Source organism: Periplaneta americana, chromosome 12 (genome assembly GCF_040183065.1).
Source record: "Periplaneta americana isolate PAMFEO1 chromosome 12, P.americana_PAMFEO1_priV1, whole genome shotgun sequence".
In the NCBI taxonomy this organism is placed as follows: domain Eukaryota; kingdom Metazoa; phylum Arthropoda; class Insecta; order Blattodea; family Blattidae; genus Periplaneta; species Periplaneta americana.
The window spans coordinates 124,106,822-124,127,706 of record NC_091128.1 but is presented as its reverse complement, the minus strand read 5'-3'; the positions used below and the strand labels follow the sequence as shown (position 1 = coordinate 124,127,706).

The following is a 20,885-nucleotide window of genomic DNA, read 5'->3' as shown; positions in this document are numbered from 1 at the left end:
TACCCAACATTCTGTCTATCTGTGTGTCCATCCATCCATCCATCCATCCATCCATCCATCCATCCATCCATCCATCCATCTATCTATGTCTATTCATCTATCTTTGTGTTTATCGGTCTGTAATTGTGTCCATCCATCTATCATTCTGACCATACATCTATCATTGTCAATCAATGTACCATTTAACCTGTGCATTTGCCATTGTTTCTATACATCTGCGAACGTCCCAATCCTTCTACCATTTCGTCTATGCATCTATCATTGTGTCTGTCCATCTATCATTGTGTCTATTCATCTATCATTTTATCTATCCATCTACCATTATATCTATCCATCTACCACTAGATCTGTCCATCTACCAATGTATCTATCCACCTGCCATTGTGTCTATTCGTCTACCATTGCATCTATCCATCTACCACTGTAAGAATCCATCTACCATTGCATCTATCCATATACTATTGTGAGAATTCATCTACAACTGTACTTTCCCATGTACCATTGTCCCTTCCATCTACCACTGTACTTAACCATCTACCATTGTACGTATCCATCTACCATTTTACCTATCCATCTACCATTCTACCTATCTATTTACTAATATATACTGTATCTGGCGATCTATCATTGTACTCATACTTACTTACAAATGGCTTTTAAGGAACCCGAAGGTTCATTGCCGCCCTCACATAAGCCCGCCATCGGTCCCTATCCTGTGCAAGATTAATCCAGTCTCTATCATCATATCCCACCTCCCTCAAATCCATTTTAATATTATCCTCCCATCTACGTCTCGGCCTCCCCAAAGGTCTTTTCCCCTCCGGTCTCCCAACTAACACTCTATATGCATTTCTGGATTCGCCCATACGTGCCACATGCCCTGCCCATCTCAAACGTCTGGATTTAATGTTCCTAATTATGTCAGGTGAAGAATACAATGCGTGCAGTTCTGCGTTGTGTAACTTTTTCCATTCTCCTGTAACTTCATCCCGCTTAGCCCCAAATATTTTCCTAAGCACCTTATTCTCAAACACCCTTAACCTATGTTCCTCTCTCCTAGTGAGAGTCCAAGTTTCACAACCATAGAGAACAACCGGTAATATAACTGTTTTATAAATTCTAACTTTCAGATTTTTTGACAGCAGACTGGATGATAAAAGCTTCTCAACCGAATAATAACACGCATTTCCCATATTTATTCTGCGTTTAATTTCCTCCCGAGTGTCATTGTTAGTGTTGCCCCAAGATATTTGAATTTTTCAACCTCTTCGAAGGATAAATCTCCTATTTTTATATTTCCATTTCGTACAATATTCTGGTCACGAGACATAATCATATACTTTGTCTTTTCGGGATTTACATACTTCCAAACCGATCGCTTTACTTACTTCAAGTAAAATTTCTGTGTTTTCCTTAATCGTTTGTGGATTTTCTCCTAACATATTCACGTCATCCTCATAGACAAGAAGCTGATGTAACCCGTTCAATTCCAAACCCTGCCTGTTATCCTGAACTTTCCTAATGGCACATTCTAAAGCGAAGTTAAAAAGTAAAGGTGATAGTGCATCTCCCTGCTTTAGCCCGCAGTGAATTGGAAAAGCATCAGATAGAAACTGACCTATACGGACTCTGCTGTATGTTTCACTGAGACACATTTTAATTAATCGAACTAGTTTCTTGGGAATACCAAATTCAATAAGAATATCATATAATACTTCCCTCTTAACCGAGTCATATGCCTTTTTGAAATCTATGAATAACTGATGTACTGTACAATTATACTCCCATTTTTTCTCCATTGTCTGTCGAATACAAAAAATATCATTATACTCATTCATATATTATATCTCTTCATGTACCATTGTACCTATACAGCTACTATTACGTCTATCCAATTAGGCTATTATTGTATCTATCCAACTATCATTGCATCTATCCGTCTACCATTGCTTTTATCCATCTACCATTGCATCTATCTGTTTACCATTGTATATATCTGTCTACCACTGCAACTATCTACCATTGTACTATCCATCTACCATTGTATCTATCCATCTACCTATGTATCCATCTATCTACCTGTCTGTACATCTATCTACATATAAATCCATCTATCTACCTATCTATCTACCATTGTATCCATTTATCTGCATTAGGGGATTTCATATAAGTATTAGGATAGGAGTGAAACATCTATTTCGAGGGGGTGTCAAACTTCTGGCAGAACCTGTAATCTAACTTAACTTTTAACTCATAATATTTAGAGAAATAGGACTGTATGCCAGCGGATGGTGAAACATACTGCAAAGAATTCCCATCAAACACTAACACTAATGTATGTGCCCCCATGAAAGCATAAGGAAGAACGAAATATCAACTCATTAATACATCATCACAACACTCTGCATATTATAAGGAACATCAAAACAAACAGATCAACATCAGTCGCCTACCAAAGAATACATACCTTAAGGTCCTAAGTACTAACTAGCCTACATGAACTGAAAATGGATGCTATCCGTTCAATTTTAGTAGTTCGTACGGATGTTCCAGGTAAAATAAAGGAGTTCTGCATAAATTTTGTCGAGAAAACGCGCCGTCAGCTAAAGTACTGTACTCCAACCACGAGAAAGTCTCCAGGGAATTAGAGGGAGCGGGGTGATGCTGTGAATGACTGTTGATGTCATAAGGACACACACGTGGATACTCGTATCTCTATTGGCTAGCTCTCACAGCACAAACAATAACACTGATATACACATTTTTATACTACCCTAGTTACAAAATTAGATCACGGTTAATCTCCTGGTCTTTTAATCTCTCCATATAGGAAATAACATATGCAGGAGAGCGCATGATTTTAAACTGACGTTATAACGGTAATAATATCTACTTCGCTCCAATAGATGACGCAATAGTAAGCACATTCTTTTCACGATTTATCTCCTGGTTGGAGAACAGTAAATGATTACCAATAATAACCATAATAATAACAAATATCTACACTTATTTACGCGATAGTATTACATTAGCGCTATTTAACTTCAAAATACACTCATAGGGCGCGTCAGTTGATCGTCTAGTTGACTTCGAGGTTAGGTTCTATGTTCTCATATTTCTGTTTAACTGAAGATTATAATTATATAAGGTGGTCAGGGTGTTTTAACACAACAGCTTTCTTCCTTACTCTTAAATAAAATTAAAGAAAGGTATACGCCACTCAAATTGTAATTAGCTTATATACTAGGAATGTGTCGTAGACGATAAATAGTGTCTTTCAACATTAATAACAACAATCGTTTTATAACTCACCTCATTTGACGGTGCTGTTGGATCGAAGACGTTTCCTTTCCTGTATGAACACTCTTGTCGACTGTTCCTTGCTATCTTCCCAGCAGTCTTTTGTGGTGAAACGAGCGTTGAGTGATTTCCGTCGAATTTGGAATAGACACCGACTGACTTGAACTGCCAACATAGAAAACAAAAAATCACTACCTGTTCAAGAGCGCCAGACTCAATCGCTTTCACCTTCATCTTGACGATAATAAAAGCCTAAACTAACCCAACCTGTCACTAAAATCCTAAACTAAATTAATCTATTAATATTAGAGGAGAAAAATTCGCTCCGGCGCCGGGGATCGAACCCGGGTCCTTGGTTCTACGTACCAAGCGCTCTGACCACTGAGCTACGCCGAATTCAATCCATAGCACCCGATCGAATCTTCCTCCTTCAGTGTTTACCTTTGTGGCCTGACTCCAAGTTAGGCCTATTATGTTGACGTATATGTCTAGTGTCAACTGCAATTATACTAGGAGCGAATTTTTCTCTTCAAATATTACTTGTCAACATTACAAAGATTATTCTGTAGGACAAATAAGAAAATCCGCAATAAACTAATCTAACTTGTTACAGATTCGCCTATACAAGGCATAACAAAAGCCTAAACTATCGTAATCTAACCTGTCACAGTTTCTTATATGAAAAGCATTATAAAAGCATAAACTAACCTTACCTGTCACTAAAATCCTAAACTAACCTAACTTAAGGGAACTGGGTAGTGGTGCTTGTGCGATTAAAAAATTTCAATACAAAAGTTTAGTTCAGTATTTCTAGGCTTCTAGTGGTCAGAATGGAATAAAAACTTCCAGGCTTATACAATCAACCATTCTGAATTCAGTGGTATAAAAGACAACTAATTTGTTTCGTATTCAAATGGAAAAGAAAGGTCCTAACTGATAACCTGTTTTCCCACGTTGCTAAGTGTACCTGATTCTTCAGGTGCACATTACTTGCTACAATTTTCGCTCATATGCCTTGTACTTTTTAAAAATATCTAGTAATGTGTATTGTAAATTCTAAAGCAAAATTTAGTTAAATATTTCACACCTAGTGAAACAGAAAAAAATACTGAACTTTGCTTAACATATTTTACAATTTTTTTCAATGCATATACTATTTTTTTCTCGTGTTATGTATGCGACATTCTTAAACCCGTAGGTGTACTATGTAGGACACAGGCTGCAGGAAACACTGTAAAAGTTTCATATAAATTGATTCAGTAGTATCAGAGAAAAATGCACTTAGTTTGGAAAATGTCAACATATGGAAAACTGCATTAAAAAAGAAGAAGAATGTATGAATTACATGCACCGCCAAATTTAAATAGAATATTTAAAAGGCTAAGTTATATGCAGAAATACCCCCATAATATTTAAATGTTTTAAAGAACAGCTTTGTACTTTATTTTAAAATACAAAACAAAAAATCGGATTTTTGACCTCTAATCCCTACCTCGTTCCCTTAACTTGTCACAGATTCGCCTATACAAGTCATAACAATAGCTTAAACTATTCTAACCTAACCTGTCACTAAAATCCTAAACTAACCTGTCACAGATTTGTCTATACAAGGCATAAGAAAGCCCTAAACTACCATAACCTAACCTGTCACAGATAAGTAGTCTACGTAAGACATAATAAAAGTCTAAACTAACCTAACCTGTCATAACACTACATTTTCTTACCTCTACACACTTCCCTGAGGTATGAAAATGCCCGAATTTCTATCCCGCTGGAACATTGCAAACTAGTGTGAAACGTTCATAATGTCTCGTAAGTTATGTTGGTACGACATGTAAGACGGCTGAAGATGCATATATATCCGCAATTTCGTTATAGAAAACGCAATTTTCGAAAATCCGAGGTCAGCCATCTTGTACAACAACCACCATTCTTCCAGGGGAGCCAAAAAAGCTTCCTTTCTTACTCTTAAATATAATTAAAGAACGGTATACGCCACTCAAATTGCAATTAGTTTAGATACTGGGAATGTGTCGTAGGCGATAAATAGTATCTTTCAACGTTAGACATTAACAACAATCGTTTTTCAACTCACCTCATTTGACGGTGCTGTTGGATCGAAGACGTTTCCTTTCATGTATGAATACTCTTGTCGACCGTTGCTTGCTATCTTCCCAGCAGCATTTTGGTTTATAAATGTTTATTTTACTTATCTTGAAGAATTCATGCATTTCGTTATGGAAAAAACAATCTTCGAAAATCCGAGGTCGGCCATCTTATACAACAACAAATGCAACCATTCTTCCAGAGGAGCCAACTTTTGACTACAAAATTTACTTGTTTTAATGCGTAATATCCTTAAATAGAATGAAAATTCCCTAGTGTTTTCAAAATTTAGCTTTTACACATTCTGTAAAACTGCCATAAATTAATTAGACAGTAGGCCTATGCCACTGCACTACTTTTCATTTCACCCTTATTTATTTTCGTTATTGTACACAGACGTTCAAAGACATCTGACCTACGATTTTATGATAGTATAAGTGAACTTTCTAATCACAGGATAAGTCAGAACCAAAGATATAACAAATTTACAAACTTTGAAATGGTTCAGCTAGTTCTCAATAGGTGACACCATTATTGGGACGATTAAAAAATTCGGGAAAAATGATGATGTGGATTAAGGATAATTTATTATCATAATTGACATTATCATCGGTTTCCAGCTAAATTCAGTGTTGTTTTACAATCAGTAGAGTGGTATGAAAAATTGAATTCTATAATGCGGGTATATATATGTATGTACGATTGTACACTGATTATTACCGTTGCTATCTATTCATAGAGGTAATAACTAAAGAAGCCGCATTTAACCAACAAATTATCGATTACGATCGATTAGTAGAGTCATATATCTTTGACCGTTAGTGTACACTGACGTTCAAAGATATCTGACCTATGGTTTTATGACCGTGTAATCGAACTTTCAAACTACGGGATAAGTTAGAAGCAACGATATTAAAAATTGACAAACTTTGAAAGATTTCCGCTAGTTCTCAATAGGTGGCACTATTAGTGGGATGGTTAAAAAATGTCAGGGAAAATGATTATGTAGATTAAGCATTAATTATTCTCATAATTGACCATATCAGCGGTTTCCAGCTAAAGCCAGTGATGTTTTACAATTAGCAGAGTGGTATGAAAAATAGAATTCTGTAATTACGGGTATATTTACGTACGATTGGCAATACTGACTGTTATCTTCGCCATCTATTCAGAGAAGTAATAACTAAAGAAGTCACACTTACACCAACAAATTATCGATCACTAGTGTCAGAGATCTTTGAATGTCAGTGTACCTATTTTAGAAGATGACGTCGGATTTTTACATATGCCTTTTTTGTACTCACCTTCAGTTTCGTTGGTGCGCATGCCATCTTATGAGTTGAATGTCGGCCTTGAAGTTTATCGATAGCTAAAAAGTGGTACCACAGTCTACTATATACAGTCACGAAGCTTGAGTTTTGAGGGTGCTAGAAACAATAGACTGTGACGGTACTATTTTGCATTGCCTGTAATGAGGCGATATTAGCGATCCTAGTGGTGAGAAACTATCTAATGTTTGCATATTTACTACGTATTGAGCTTCGCGACTGTATATACTAGACTGTGGTGGTACACTGACGTTCAAAGATATCTGACCTACGATTTTATGATCGTGTAAGCGAACTTTCTAACCACGGGAAAAATCAGAAAGATATAACAAATTGACAAACTTTGAAATAGTTCCGCTAGTTCTCAATAGGTGGCAACATTATTGGGGGTGGTTAAATAAGTGTCGGGAAAAATGATGATGTACGCCTAGATTAAACACAAGTTATTCTCGTAAGTTAATTGAAAATATAAGTTGTTTCCAGCTAAATCCAGTGTTGTTTTACAATCAGCAGAGCGGTAATAAAAAAATATTTCTATAATGCGGGTATATTTATGTACGATTGGTTACACAGACTATTACCTTCGCCATCTATTCATAGAAGTTATAACTAAAGAAGCCACACTTACATGACTATCGATTGGTATATAGTCAGATATCTTTAAACGCCAGTGTAACTAGTATCTACACAAATGGTCATTATCTTAATTACACTGTTATTTAGATTATCTGATTAACTAGGTCCTACATTATTATTATTATTATTATTATTATTATTATTATTATTATTATTATTATTATTATTATTATTATTACTAGCCGTACCCGTGCGCTCCGCTGCACCTGTTAGAAATAAATATAAAGTAATTATGTAATTAAAATAGGACGTTTGATCCAGGGAACATACGTGTTTGTTAGAATGATAAATCGTTTAATATGTTACTTAATTGAAATTGTATTTAAATAATTAAATTGCGATCATTTTGGTCCAGAGAGCACTCATTTGGTGCAATGACAATTCCTTTAACATGTTTCTTATTTGTTATTACATGCAACTATAGTTTAATGAAGATTGACATATCATTTAGTTTTAATGTGTAAACTTTATATTACTTGCCATATGGTTCCATTGAATTATGGTAATAACTTAATTTTAACCATTGTTTTCTACGTCTTCAGTAAATGGCGCTTGGCCCACTGTGTTTTGAACCCTTCAAATAACTTAAATAGTGATACAGCATAAACAGTGATATGTAATTATATTTCTTTCTTTCGAAAATGTAAGAATTCACGATCTCCTATGTACCATTGCCATGGGATGAATAAATGTGTTTTTTCTTCCTACTCAAAAATTTTATATTTTGCACATGGGAATTACTGCAGGAACAACAACGCTACAATCTGAGGCGGCGGTGAAAACGTATTGTATTGTTATTTTAAAAGTCTAACAGACCTACCAAATTTTGCATAGAATAAAACTTATCAGAAATCATTTTTAAAGAAACTTTTTTTATGTAACATTTTTCACAAAAAAGCAACAATAAGCAAGATATTTCGATTTCATTCAGGTCCCGTTAAATGAAGTATTTTGAATGCTATATAGCCTAAAATCTAAATTACAACGAACTTAATTTATATTTCAATTTTCATCGAAATCCGTTAAGCCATTATCGCGTGAAAAGTAACAAACATCCAGACAGACAGACATACAAACAAAAATGTCAAAAAGGCGATTTTCGGTCTCAGGATGAATAATTATACATGTTACCACCAATTATTTGTGGAAAAGCGAAAATTACCAGAAAATTTTCGCTTACATATTTATTATTAGTATATATTATATTATATTATATTATATTATATTATATTATATTATATTATATTATATTATATAAAAAGTGCGTTGATAACGAATGTACTCCGATAAGAAAGTTTTTAATTTGTTGTGGGGGCTCTTGAATCTCAGAAGCAACAACTTTTACAACAGCGCAACATAATCTGCTTGGCTCATTACCCATTTTTTTTGCATTGCATTTATTGCATATATAGTCTATTTTATGTATTTTAACACGATTCGATTGAGCATAGTTAAAATTTGAATTATAAAATAATGGATTGCTAAGCTAAAGTACTATTACTGCATACTAAATCAATACACTCTCGTTGTTCGTTAATTCTCGGAGATTAAAATGAATGTGTACATAAATATTATTTTAAGAAATACAGAAAACGAATGTACAAAATAGCCTACCAAATTTTCTGTGCATAAGAAGCTATTTTAATCTTACCTGTCCTCGATTTACTAAGAAGTTACTGTAATAACATTAGGCCTATAGCAGTATGGCCATCTAGAGAAACTACACTTTCCAATGGCGAAATAATAATTAATTATACAAATCGGTTAATTTAGCTTCCGATAATACTTCATACAAACACAGAAACATTGTCTGTAGGCTAAGTTTAATAGCTTTCGATTGTTGCTGTCCAAGGCCCCTTTTTCGATTGTAGTTGTCCAAGGCTTCTTATAGACGAAGTCATTTGTTATTTCATTGCACCGTCTTGGATGGCGTTATTTTAATTTTAAAACTCATTTATCTCATTAAATATCAGTCCTATCAAAATTTTGTAAAGCATAAAACTTATCGGAAATCATTTTTAAAGAATCTTTTGTTATGTAACATTTTTCATGAAAATTAATAATAAGGGAGATATTTCGATTTATTTAATTCAGGCCCCCTTATAACCCCCCTTTTAAATAAAGTATTTTGAATGGCATATAGCCTAAAATCTAAGTTACAACGAACTTAATTTATACTCCAATTTTCATATAAATCGGTTCAGCCATTATCGCGTGAAAAGGTAACAAACATACAGACAGACATACAAACAAAAATTTCAAAAATGCGATTTTCGGTTTCAGGGTGGTTAATTATATATGTTAAGACCAATTATTTTTGGAAAATCGAAAATTACCAGAAAAATTTCGGCTACAGATTTATTATTAGTATAGATTATTATTATGTTCACAAAATTGAAAAGAAAACTAATATTTTGTCCTCGAGTAGATCTTGCAAAGCGGAAGCATATAGGGTAAATTAGGGTCTGTTGGACACTTTGTACTTTAACTCGTGCCTACTTCCGTCATTGACTTCTAGCAGAATGTGGTGCCCACAAGTGGCGAGGTAACACGTTAAAGTACAAAGTGTCCAATATACCCTATAAAAAGTTAGTCTATTTTGAGAAAAACAATTTTAAACAGTTTTCAAATTTACAGTTACGAGGTATCACCCTTTTTAGTCATCGATATGTTTTCAGTTTTAAAATCTTGTTTCCTTATTTCGTAGATAGCAGAAGCCAGTGTTTTTCACATGTCACTTTTGGACTGATTCTACATCTCGCAGACATTGCTGTTAACAATGATGTTCATATCTATATTTTGTTATGTATTATGACGAGGTTTGACGGTTTAGGCATATTATAGAAAGGTTATTCTAAAAATATAATTGAAGAGGTGGACTCCAAAGTGTCCAAAGTCCTTTTTTTAAGTTGTCTGCACCTCTTTCTACTATATTACTTGCTAGTGCAGTAATAGGGTTAATGAAGGTGGTAATAATCAAAATTTTATTTTAACTTGTTTTATTCACGTTTTAATTTATCCTTTCCAAGACTATTATAACTGTGTAAGTTTATTTAACAGACTCTCCTAAGTCTTGACTTAGATCAGTTTGAAAAAAAAAAAAACATAATGCAGACACTAGGGGCGTCAAATTTATTTTATCAGTTTTTGACATTTTCTCATAACTTGTCATTTGGACTTAGGGCAGTTTGGAATCCATCTCTTCAATTGGGGTTAGGCCTACGTAGAATAGTAGCCTATATGAAATATATATCTTCTTTGTAGTATTTTCTTTGTTCCTTCACGGAGGAGGCGCCCGAAGGCTTGCACAGCAGTCTGATGTTTACTGTGCTTACCACTCCTCCTCTGTTAATGGTATTTGTCGCCGAACATTCGCGCTCTTGTACGAATAGATGATGGGAATTCAATCTGAGTTCCAACGCCGTAGGTTACCCAGCAATTCCATTTCAATTAAATGAGGGTAAATCTTGGAAGAAACCCCCAACAAGTAACTTGTCCCAAATAGGATTTGAACCCGGACCCTCTCATTTCACGGTCGGACATGCTAACCATTATTACACGGCGAATGACTAGAGAAAATATTAGTACACAAAGTATAATAGGTGCGTACATGATTTTTAAACACTACACTATAAAAAAGGTTTATTTGTTCTTTACTAGGTAAGATTTTATTATTTAAACAAAAGCCATAGTTTCATCCTCTGATGATGACCACTGATACAAACTTTGTAAGTTCATTAAACGATCTCTCGTGGCTGACTTTCTAGGTTAGGTAGTTGAGCCATTGCGTGATAACTGAATGAACGATTCTTAGAGAAACGTTATATTAATATAGTCACGTCCTCTTATTTTCGGCAGCCAATCACACTGCAGGTCGGCTACATTTAAACATATGCGTCTTATCATTCGCTCCTGACGGCGTCATGCACTTCCTAAGACTCGATAAATACTGGATATAATCGTTCGCCATTTTGGTTCTACCTACCTAATCTTTACAGAGCCTAGACTTCCTAAGGGTACGTACACGTTGGAGCAACGATAAACGATAAAAGAAATGATCTAGCGACGCTATGATATTATCAAAGAATCAAGTGTTCATATCGAAGCAACGAGGACGCGGGAAGCGAACATTTTGATTTATCAGTAGAAGATATTCTATGCATCCACTTAATGAAAGAAGATATGTAGGAAATATCAGCTGCTAAGTTCAAGGTTAATATAACTTAAATACGTACAAAATTAAACCCGTTTCTCATCCCAAAGATAGTATAAATTCGTTGTGTTGTGATTGGTTCTCCTGATCACATAACATATGACGAATAAATACATAACTGATCAATTTGCCAATATCTACAATAATTAATTTAATATGCCGAAATAATAATAAATCGATTAATATTCGGATATATTGATAACCACCGGTAATTATACAGATTAATATTATCTTAATCAGAGATCATATAAACGACAAGAGCGAAGAAAATTGAACTTTCCTTTTTCGTCGCTTTTATCGTGTATCTTCGCTTTTATCATTACTCCAATATGCACACCTCAATGACAATGCATGCTTCAATTCTCTCTGGTATAGCATCGCTGCTTCTTTTATCGTTTATCGTCGCTCCAACGTGTACGTACCCTTAGACGCCGGAAATAACAGCGACGCGACTATAAGTAGGTTGTTGTTTAGTCAACTGTCCGAAGACAGGTCTGAACCTCACAAGTGATACCAACAAGACACCACTTATGAGGTAACTAGGCCAGGAGATAATTGGGTAAGGTGGCCAGTTCCTACGATATTAGATTAGTCAGACTTCAGATGCCTACAAACAATTATTGTTCTCTCTCTGACACATATCATCAAGTGAGATGTACTCCCTGATAAGAGATGTACATATCAGCCAGAACCTCAATCAGAGGATGTATAATTATGTATGTATGTATGTATGTATGTATGTATGTATGTATGTATGTATGTATGTATGTATGTATGTATGCGAATACTTGCATATTTACAGAATGGATGGTAACCTCTGCATCAAAATGAAACTGGTAATAGATCATAAGGAGAGATTTGAAACATCTAAATAAGTTTTTCTCTGACATTCACCGTTTTAGAGGAAATCATTATGTTTCTATTAAGCACTTGGCAACATCGCGGCTGTTGCAGTAACTATATACCATAGACTTACTAAATAACCGCTAGACCGCTCACTGGCGCTAGTGTTATGCTCCCAAATTGAACAGCCTACGGGCGGCCATTTGTTTGGTTGAGCTGAATAAGTATGGTTCGTTCATGTGCTGCTTTTAATTGCAACAATGCACACGGATGTAAAGATAGAGAAGGAAGAAATGTTACATTTCACTCATTAGTTAATCTTTAATTTCTATGACGATTTTTGCTGCATGTTATACGAAGACAAACTATTGTTCTTATACGACTGTTTATGCTTCAGGTTTCCTCTGAGTAAAGATGCCCTTAACCGAAAATGGAAAGACCTGTGCAATTCGCAGAGAGAATTTCTACCCTATAATGAATCATTCAGTGTATTCAACTCATTTCGAAGATAGTTGTTACCTTTCAAACTATGTTATTACCATATACATTGTTATTGTCCTTCATCCACACTATATCCTTCATTTTCTTCAAACAGTTGTTGTTTCAGTGCGTACATGAATAATTATTCGCCGAATTTAAAACTACAAAAACTGTATAAATTATATATTATAAAAAGTTAATTTTTTAATATGGCTGATTGAAAGTAACTCTTGTCTTAATTGCGGATTAATGGAACAGTATCTTATACTACTACGACTAGGCTACCTACTGCTACTACGAGCAGGCTACCTACTGCTACTACGAGTAGACTACTTACTGCTACTACGAGTAGACTACTTACTGCTCCTACGAGTAGACTACTTACTGCTACTACGAGCAGGCTACCTACTGCTACTACGAGTAGACTACTTACTGCTACTACGAGCAGGCTACCTACTGCTACTACGAGTAGACTACTTACTGCTACTACGAGCAGGCTACCTACTGCTACTACGAGTAGACTACTTACTGCTACTACGAGCAGGCTACCTACTGCTACTACGAGAAGACTACTTACTGCTACTACGAGCAGGCTACCTACTGCTACTACGAGCAGGCTACCCACTGCTACTACGAGTAGACTACTTTCTGCTACTACGAGTAGACTACTTACTGCTCCTACGAGTAGACTACTTACTGCTACTACGAGCAGGCTACCTACTGCTACTACGAGTAGACTACTTACTGCTACTACGAGCAGGCTACCTACTGCTACTACGAGTAGACTACTTACTGCTACTACGAGCAGGCTACCTACTGCTACTACGAGCAGGCTACCTACTGCTACTACGAGTAGGCTACCTACTGCTACTACGAGCAGGCTACCTACTGCTACTACGAGCAGGTTACCTACTGCTACTACGAGCAGGTTACCTACTGCTACTACGAGCAGGTTACCTACTGCTACTACGAGCAGGCTACTTACTGCTACTACGAGCAGGCTACTTACTGCTACTACGAGCAGGCTATCTACTGCTACTATGAGCAGGCTATTTACTGCTACTACGAGCAGGCTACTTACTGCTACTACGAGCAGGCTACTTACTGCTACTACGAGCAGACTACCTACTGCTACTACGAGCAGGCTACTTACTGCTACTACGAGCAGGATACTTACTGCTACTACGAGCAGGCTACTTACTGCTACTACGAGCAGGCTACTTACTGCTACTACGACGAGGCTACCTACTGCTACTACGACGAGGCTACTTACTGCTACTACGAGTAGGCTACTTTCTGCTACTACGAGCAGGCTACCTACTGCTACTACGAGCAGGCTACCTACTGCTACTACGAGCAGGCTACCTACTGCTACTACGAGCAGGCTACCTACTGCTACTACGAGCAGGCTACCTACTGCTACTACGAGCAGGCTACCTACTGCTACTACGAGCAGGCTACTTACTGCTACTACGAGCAGGCTACCTACTGCTAGTACGACGAGGCTACCTACTGCTACTACGAGCGGTCTAATTACTGCTACTACGAGCAGGCTACCTACTGCTACTACGAGCAGGCTACCTACTGCTACTACGAGCAGGCTACCTACTGGTAGTACGACGAGGCTACCTACTGCTACTACGAGCGGGCTACCTACTGCTACTACGAGCAGGCTACCTACAGCTAGTACGACGAGGCTACTTACTGCTACTACGAGCAGGGTACTTACTGCTACTAAGAGTAGGCTACGTACTGCTACGACGAGCGGGCTACGTACTGCTACTACGAGCAGGCTACCTACTGCTACTACGATCATGCTACCTACTGCTACTAGCAGTAGTAGCAGTGGAGGTATCCTGCTCGTAGTAGCAGTAGAGGTAGCCTACTCGTAGTAGCAGTAGAGGTAGCCTGCTCGTAGTAGCAGTAGATGTAGCCTACTCGTAGAGGTAGCCTGCTCGTAGTAGCAGTAGAAGTAGCCTACTCGTAGTAGCAGTAGAAGTAGCCTACTCGTAGTAGCAGTAGAGGTAGCCTGCTCGTAGTAGCAGTAGAGGTAGCCTACTCGTAGTAGCAGTAGGTAGCCTAGCCGTAGTAGTAGGAGTAGTAGTATAAGAAACTATTTCATTAATCCTCAATTAAGACAAGAGTTACTTTCAATCAGTCATATTAAAAATTAACTTTTTATAGTATATAATTTATACAATTTTTGTAGTTTTAAGTTCGGCGAATAATTATTAATGTACGCACTGAAACAACAACTGTTTGAAGAAAATGAAAAATATAGTGTGGATGAAGGACAATAACAATATATATGGTAATAACGTAGTTTGAAAGGTAACAACTAGGCCTATCTTCGAAATGAGTTGAACACACTGAATGATTCATTATAGGGTAGAAATTCTCTCTGCGGTTTGCACAGGTCTTTCTATTTTCGGTTAAGGGAATTTTTACACAGAGGAAACCTGAAGCATAAACAGTCGTATAAGAACAATAGTTTGTCTTCTGTAATAGAACACGGAGCAAAAATCGTCATAGAAATTAAAGATTAACTAATCAGTGAAATGTAACATTCCTTCCTTCTTTATCTTTACATCCGTGTGCATTGTTGCAACCATACTTATTCAGCTCAACCAAACAAATGGCCGCCCGTCGGATGTTCAATTTGAGAGCATAACACTAGCGCCAGTGAGCGGTCTAGCGGTTATTTAGTAAGTCTATGATCCCGCCTAGGCGACGGGACTGCAGCGTTCTGCTCGCAGTTCGCTGCAAGCAGCGTTTTCCCGCGTCCCGCATTCATTTTGACCATTGCGACTGAGCAGTTAATAGAGTGTGTTAGGGTACGTACACGTTGGAGCAACGATAAACGATAAAAGAAGCAGCGATGCTATATCAGAGAGAATTGGAGCATGTATTGTGATTGAGGTGTGCATATTGCAGTAACGATAAAAGCAAAGATACACGATAAAAGCGACGAAAGAAAAAATTCAATTTTCTTCGCTCTTTTCGTTCATATGATCCCTGATTAAGGTAATATTAATATGTATAATGATTGATGATTATCAATATATCCGAATATTAATCCATTTATTATTGTTTCGGCATATTAAATTAATTATTATGGATATTGACAAATTGATCAGTTGTGTATTTATTCGTGATACGTTACGTGATCACAAAAGCCAATCAAAACGCAATTAATTTATACTAGCTTTGGGATGAGAAACGGATTCAATTTTGTACATATTTAAGTTATATTAACCTTGAACCTTGCAGCTGATATTTCCTATATATTTTCTTTCATTAAATGGATGTACAGAATATCTTCTATTGATAAACCAAAATGTTCGCTTCTCGCGTTCTCGTTGCTCCGATATGAACACTTAATTTTTTGATAATACCAAAGCGTCGCTAGATCGTTTCTTTTATCGTTTATCGTTGCTCCAACGCGTACATACCCTTAGGAGCGTTGTTTACGAGATTATAGATGATCAAGAGTGGGTCTCGGAATGTCATTACAATTTCTGCCGCTAGGTTCGCCTCGCAATAATTATGAATAGTATGAATAGTTCCATTAATAAGCTTTGTGTATCGTGAAAATTATTTGATTAATTTTGCATTAGGGTACGTACACGTTGGAGCAAGGATAAACGATAAAGAAACGATCTAGCGACGCTTTGGTATTATCAAAGAATCAAGTGTTCATATCGGAGCGAGGACGCGGGAAGCGAACATTATGATTTATCAGTAGAAGATATTCTATGCATTCACTTAATGAAATAAGATTATAGGAAATATCAGCTGCTATGTTCAATGTTAATATAACTTAAATACGTACAAAATTAAACCCGTTTCTCATCCCAAAGATAGTATAAATTCGTTGTGTTGTGATTGGTTCTTGTGATCACATAACATATAACTATAAATACACAATTGATCAATTTGCCAATATCTACAATAATTAATTTAATATGTCGAAATAATAATAAATCGATTAATATTCGGATATATTGACAACCACCGGTAATTATACAGATTAATATTATCTTAATCAGAGATCATATAAACGACAAGAGCGAAGAAAATGGTACTTTTATTTTTCGTCGCTTTTATCGTGTATCTTCGCTTTTATCGTTACTCCAATATGCACACCTCAATGACAATGCATGCTTCAATTCCCTCTGATATAGCTTCGCTGCTTCATTTATCGTTTATCGTCGCTCCAACGTATACGTACCCTTACTCATCGAGTACGAATATTATAAACATGGCAAGGACATTGCAGTCTTATTTGAGATTTATTGATGACTGGTTAAATAATAGCATGAAGATTTTGAGTGTGATTTAATGGAGTTTACAATTTTGTTTCTCGTAAGTCTGGATTTGAAGGGCTATTATCAAAAAGGGGGAATGTCTATTTTTATTGCTTTTGAGATATTAAGGTTTTAAAGTTTAAATCTTTTGTGCTTTTTTTCTTATAAAATGAGTTTTTATTTTTTAATTTATTTTCAGCTTAACCTTTATCAAATATACATATCTGGAACAGTATATTATAGCCTTGATACACATTCCTTATTAGTTAAATAAAAAAATAGAACCCAAACTCACATTTTGTTATGTTAAAAATGGGAAATGTCCGTATATATTGCATTATTGAAGAGTGAATGTTGTTTAATTGTTAGGAATCACATTAACTATATAAACTTAGCATATAATGAAATTAATTTTCTTATCAATTCTGCAATGCTTGGGAAAAGTGGCATAAGTTAATTTCCACAATTTTTTTTATTAGTATATTGACTACTTACGGAACACCTGCTCGCTTGGGAAACGAGACATAAGTATTTCTCCCATTAGAATAATTCATACAGAAAAAAATCAAACTGACATTAACCAGTGTCAAGGCAGTTTTTTTCCTTCTAATGTGAAATTAACATTTTTGACTTGTGCCACTTTTCCCGCGCACTACAGAATTAATATCACATTTTTCACACCGATCAACCCTTTCTCGGCAATTTCTCATAGAATCCTCTTGCTTCCTCTCCACAGAATGTTTTGAGTTGTTGAATATCCTTGTACTTCTCTTTTGAAACTGGTAATGGACCTAAAAAGAGAAGAACAGAACGAATAACTATTCTCGTTTTTATTTCAATAAAAAACTTTCATTTACCTTAGTATGTTTTTTCTGGTAAGATGAACTCTCTGCAATGTGAAGAAGCAACTTGTGGTAGCGATCCAAGGGTGTTCACTACACTCTCCTCCCATTCTCCATTTTAGGTGGTCCATTACTTCAAAAATCTAGGATGTGATCGGTCTGCAACAGTTTCCTTCACTGGTCGTGTTGCGAAGGGACACTTGCGAAGATATTTCTTCTCCAGAAGTGCTGACCAGTTTCGAACAAGGTTTTGGTCCACCTGTGTTACTGTGAAAGGACAAGGTTTTTATCTTGCTGATTGTAGTTCCTGGATCCAGTCGTCTGGCAGCTCAGCTCTTACACTGATTAACTAGCCCAAAACTTTTATCGCACTCTAAGTACGAGTGACCACGTATTAACGCTCTACAGTTTTTAATCGGCGCGTTTTTGTCGCTCTAGGGTTGGGTTAGCGGCGCATTTATGACGCTCTAGTGTTGGCTTATGGTCGCGGCTTTCATGCTCTAACGTTAGCTTAGTGTCGTGTTTTTGACGCTCTAGGGTAGGTTAGCTTCGCGGTTTTTGACGCTCTACGGTTAGTTTAGCGGCGCGATCTTGACCCTCTAATTTCAGTTTAGGGGCGCGTTTTTCACGCTTTAGCATTGGGTTATTGGCTTGTTTTTGAAGCTCTACAGTTGTGTAACATGCGCGAAGTGCCGCTTTAGGGTTGGGTTAGCGGCGAGTTTTCGCGCTCTAATGTTGGCTTAGCGTCGCGTTTTGGAGTTGAGTAAGCGGCGCGTAGTTTACGCTCTACGATTGGCTTAGCGGCGCTTTTTTGACGCTTCAGGGTTGTGTAAGCGTTGCATTATTGACGCACCAGGATTGTCTTAGCGGCGCGTTTTCTACGCTCTAGGCTTGATTTAATGATGCGTTTTTGACTTTCTAGTGTTAGGTTAAAGAGAGTTTTGACGCTCTTGTGTTAGATCAAAGAGCGTTTTTGACGCTCTAGTGTTGTAAAAGTGAAACGTTTCTAACGCTCTAGAGTTGTGTATGCGGCGCATTTTGAAGCTCTAGGATTGGTTTAGCGGCGCGTTATAGACGCTCTAGTGTTGAGTTAGAGGATAGTTTTCACGCTTTAGGCTTGTTAGCGGCGCGCTCTTGACGCTCTAGGCCTGGCTTAGAAGCGAGCTTTTGACGCTGTAGGGTTGTGTATTCGACGCGCTTTTGACGCTCTAGGTTTGGTGTAGCGGCGCGTGTTCGACGCTCTAGGCTTGGTTTCATCAAGCGTTTTTGACGCTCTAGTGTTAGGTTCAAGAGCGTTATTGACGCTCTAGCCGTTATGTTGAAGAGCGTTTTTGACGCTCTAGAGTTGAGAAAGTGACATGTTTTTGACGCTCTAGAGTTGTGTAAGCGGTGCGTTTTTGACGCTCTAGGATTGGTTTAGCGGCGCGTTTTAGACGCGGGTTAGCGGCTAGTTTTGACGCTCTAGGCTTGTTAGCGACGTGCTCTTGAAGCTCTAGGGCTGGCTTAGCTGCGAGTTTTTGACGATGTAGGGTTGTGAATTCGATGCGCTTTTGACGCACTAGGTTTGATTTAGCGGCGCGTTTCGACGCGCTAGGCTTGGTTAATGACGCGTTTTTGACTCTCTAATGTTCGGTTAAAGAGCGTTTTTGACGCTCTAGAGTTGTGAAAGGTACACGTTTCTAACGCTCTAGCGTTGTGTAAGCGAAGCGTTTTTGACGCCTTAGGATTCATTTAGAGGCGCGTTTTAGACGCTCTAGTGTTAGGTTAAAGGGCGTTTTTGACGCTCTTGTGTTAGGTTAAAGCGCGTTTTTGCGCTCTAGTGTTTGGTTAAAGAGCGTTTTTGACGCTCTAGTGTTAGGTTAAAAGGCGTTTTTTACGCTCTAGTGTTAGGTTAAAGCGCGTTCTTGACGCTCTAGTGTTTGATTGGAGAGCGTTTTTGACGCTCTAGAGTTGTGTATGCGGCGCATTTTGATGCTCTAGGATTGGTTTAGCGGCGCGTTATAGACGCTCTAGTGTTGGTTTAGCGGATAGTTTTCACGCTTTAGGCTTGTTAGCGGCGAGCTCTTGACGCTCTAGGGCTGGCTAGCAGCGAGCTTTTGACGCTGTAGGGTTGTGTATTCGTCACGCTTTTGACGCTCTAGGTTTGGTGTAGCGGCGCGTGTTCGACGCTCTAGGCTTGGTTTCATGAAGCGTTTTTGACGCTCTAGTGTTAGGTTCAAGAGCGTTATTGGCGCTCTAGCCGTCATGTTGAAGAGCGTTTTTGACGCTCTAAAGTTGAGAAAGTGACATGTTTTTGACGCTCTAGAGTTGTGTAAGCGGTGCGTTTTTGACGCTCTAGGATTGGTTTAGCGGCGCGTTTTAGACGCGGGTTAGCGGCTAGTTTTGACGCTCTAGGCTTGTTAGCAACGTGCTCTTGAAGCTCTAGGGCTGGCTTAGCTGCGAGTTTTTGACTCTGTAGGATTGTGTATTCGATGCGCTTTTGACGCAGTAGGTTTGGTTTAGCGGCGCGTTTCGACGCGCTAGGCTTTGTTAATGACGCGTTCTTGACGCTCTAATGTTTGGTTAAAGAGCGTTTTTGACGCTCTAGAGTTGTGAAAGTTACACGTTTCTAACGCTCTAGCGTTGTGTAAGCGGAGCGTTTTTGACGCTTTAGGATTCGTTTAGCGGCGCGTTTTAGACGCTCTAGTGTTAGGTTAAAGGGCGTTTTTGACGCTCTTGTGTTAGGTTAAAGCGCGTTTTTGACGCTCTTGTGTCAGGTTAAAGCACGTTTTTGACGCTCTAGTGTTAGGTTAAAGGGCGTTTTTGACGCTCTTGTGTTAGGTTAAAGCGT

At 37.5% G+C, this 20,885-nt stretch overlaps 1 protein-coding gene across 6 annotated transcripts in view; it reads right to left on the bottom strand.

Moving 5' to 3' along the window:
- LOC138710867 (uncharacterized) overlaps positions 1 to 20,885 on the bottom strand; it is a 2,470,114-nt gene that overhangs the window by 27,680 nt on the left and 2,421,549 nt on the right. For 5 of the 6 annotated variants that reach the window (XM_069842040.1, XM_069842041.1, XM_069842042.1 and 2 more), the window contains 2 exons: positions 17,895 to 18,004; positions 3,313 to 3,465 (listed from right to left, as the gene is read on the bottom strand). The gene's annotated coding sequence lies outside the window, so the exon portion shown is untranslated. The remainder of the gene's footprint in view (positions 1 to 3,312; positions 3,466 to 17,894; positions 18,005 to 20,885) is intronic. The other variant, XM_069842039.1, reaches the window with a different exon arrangement.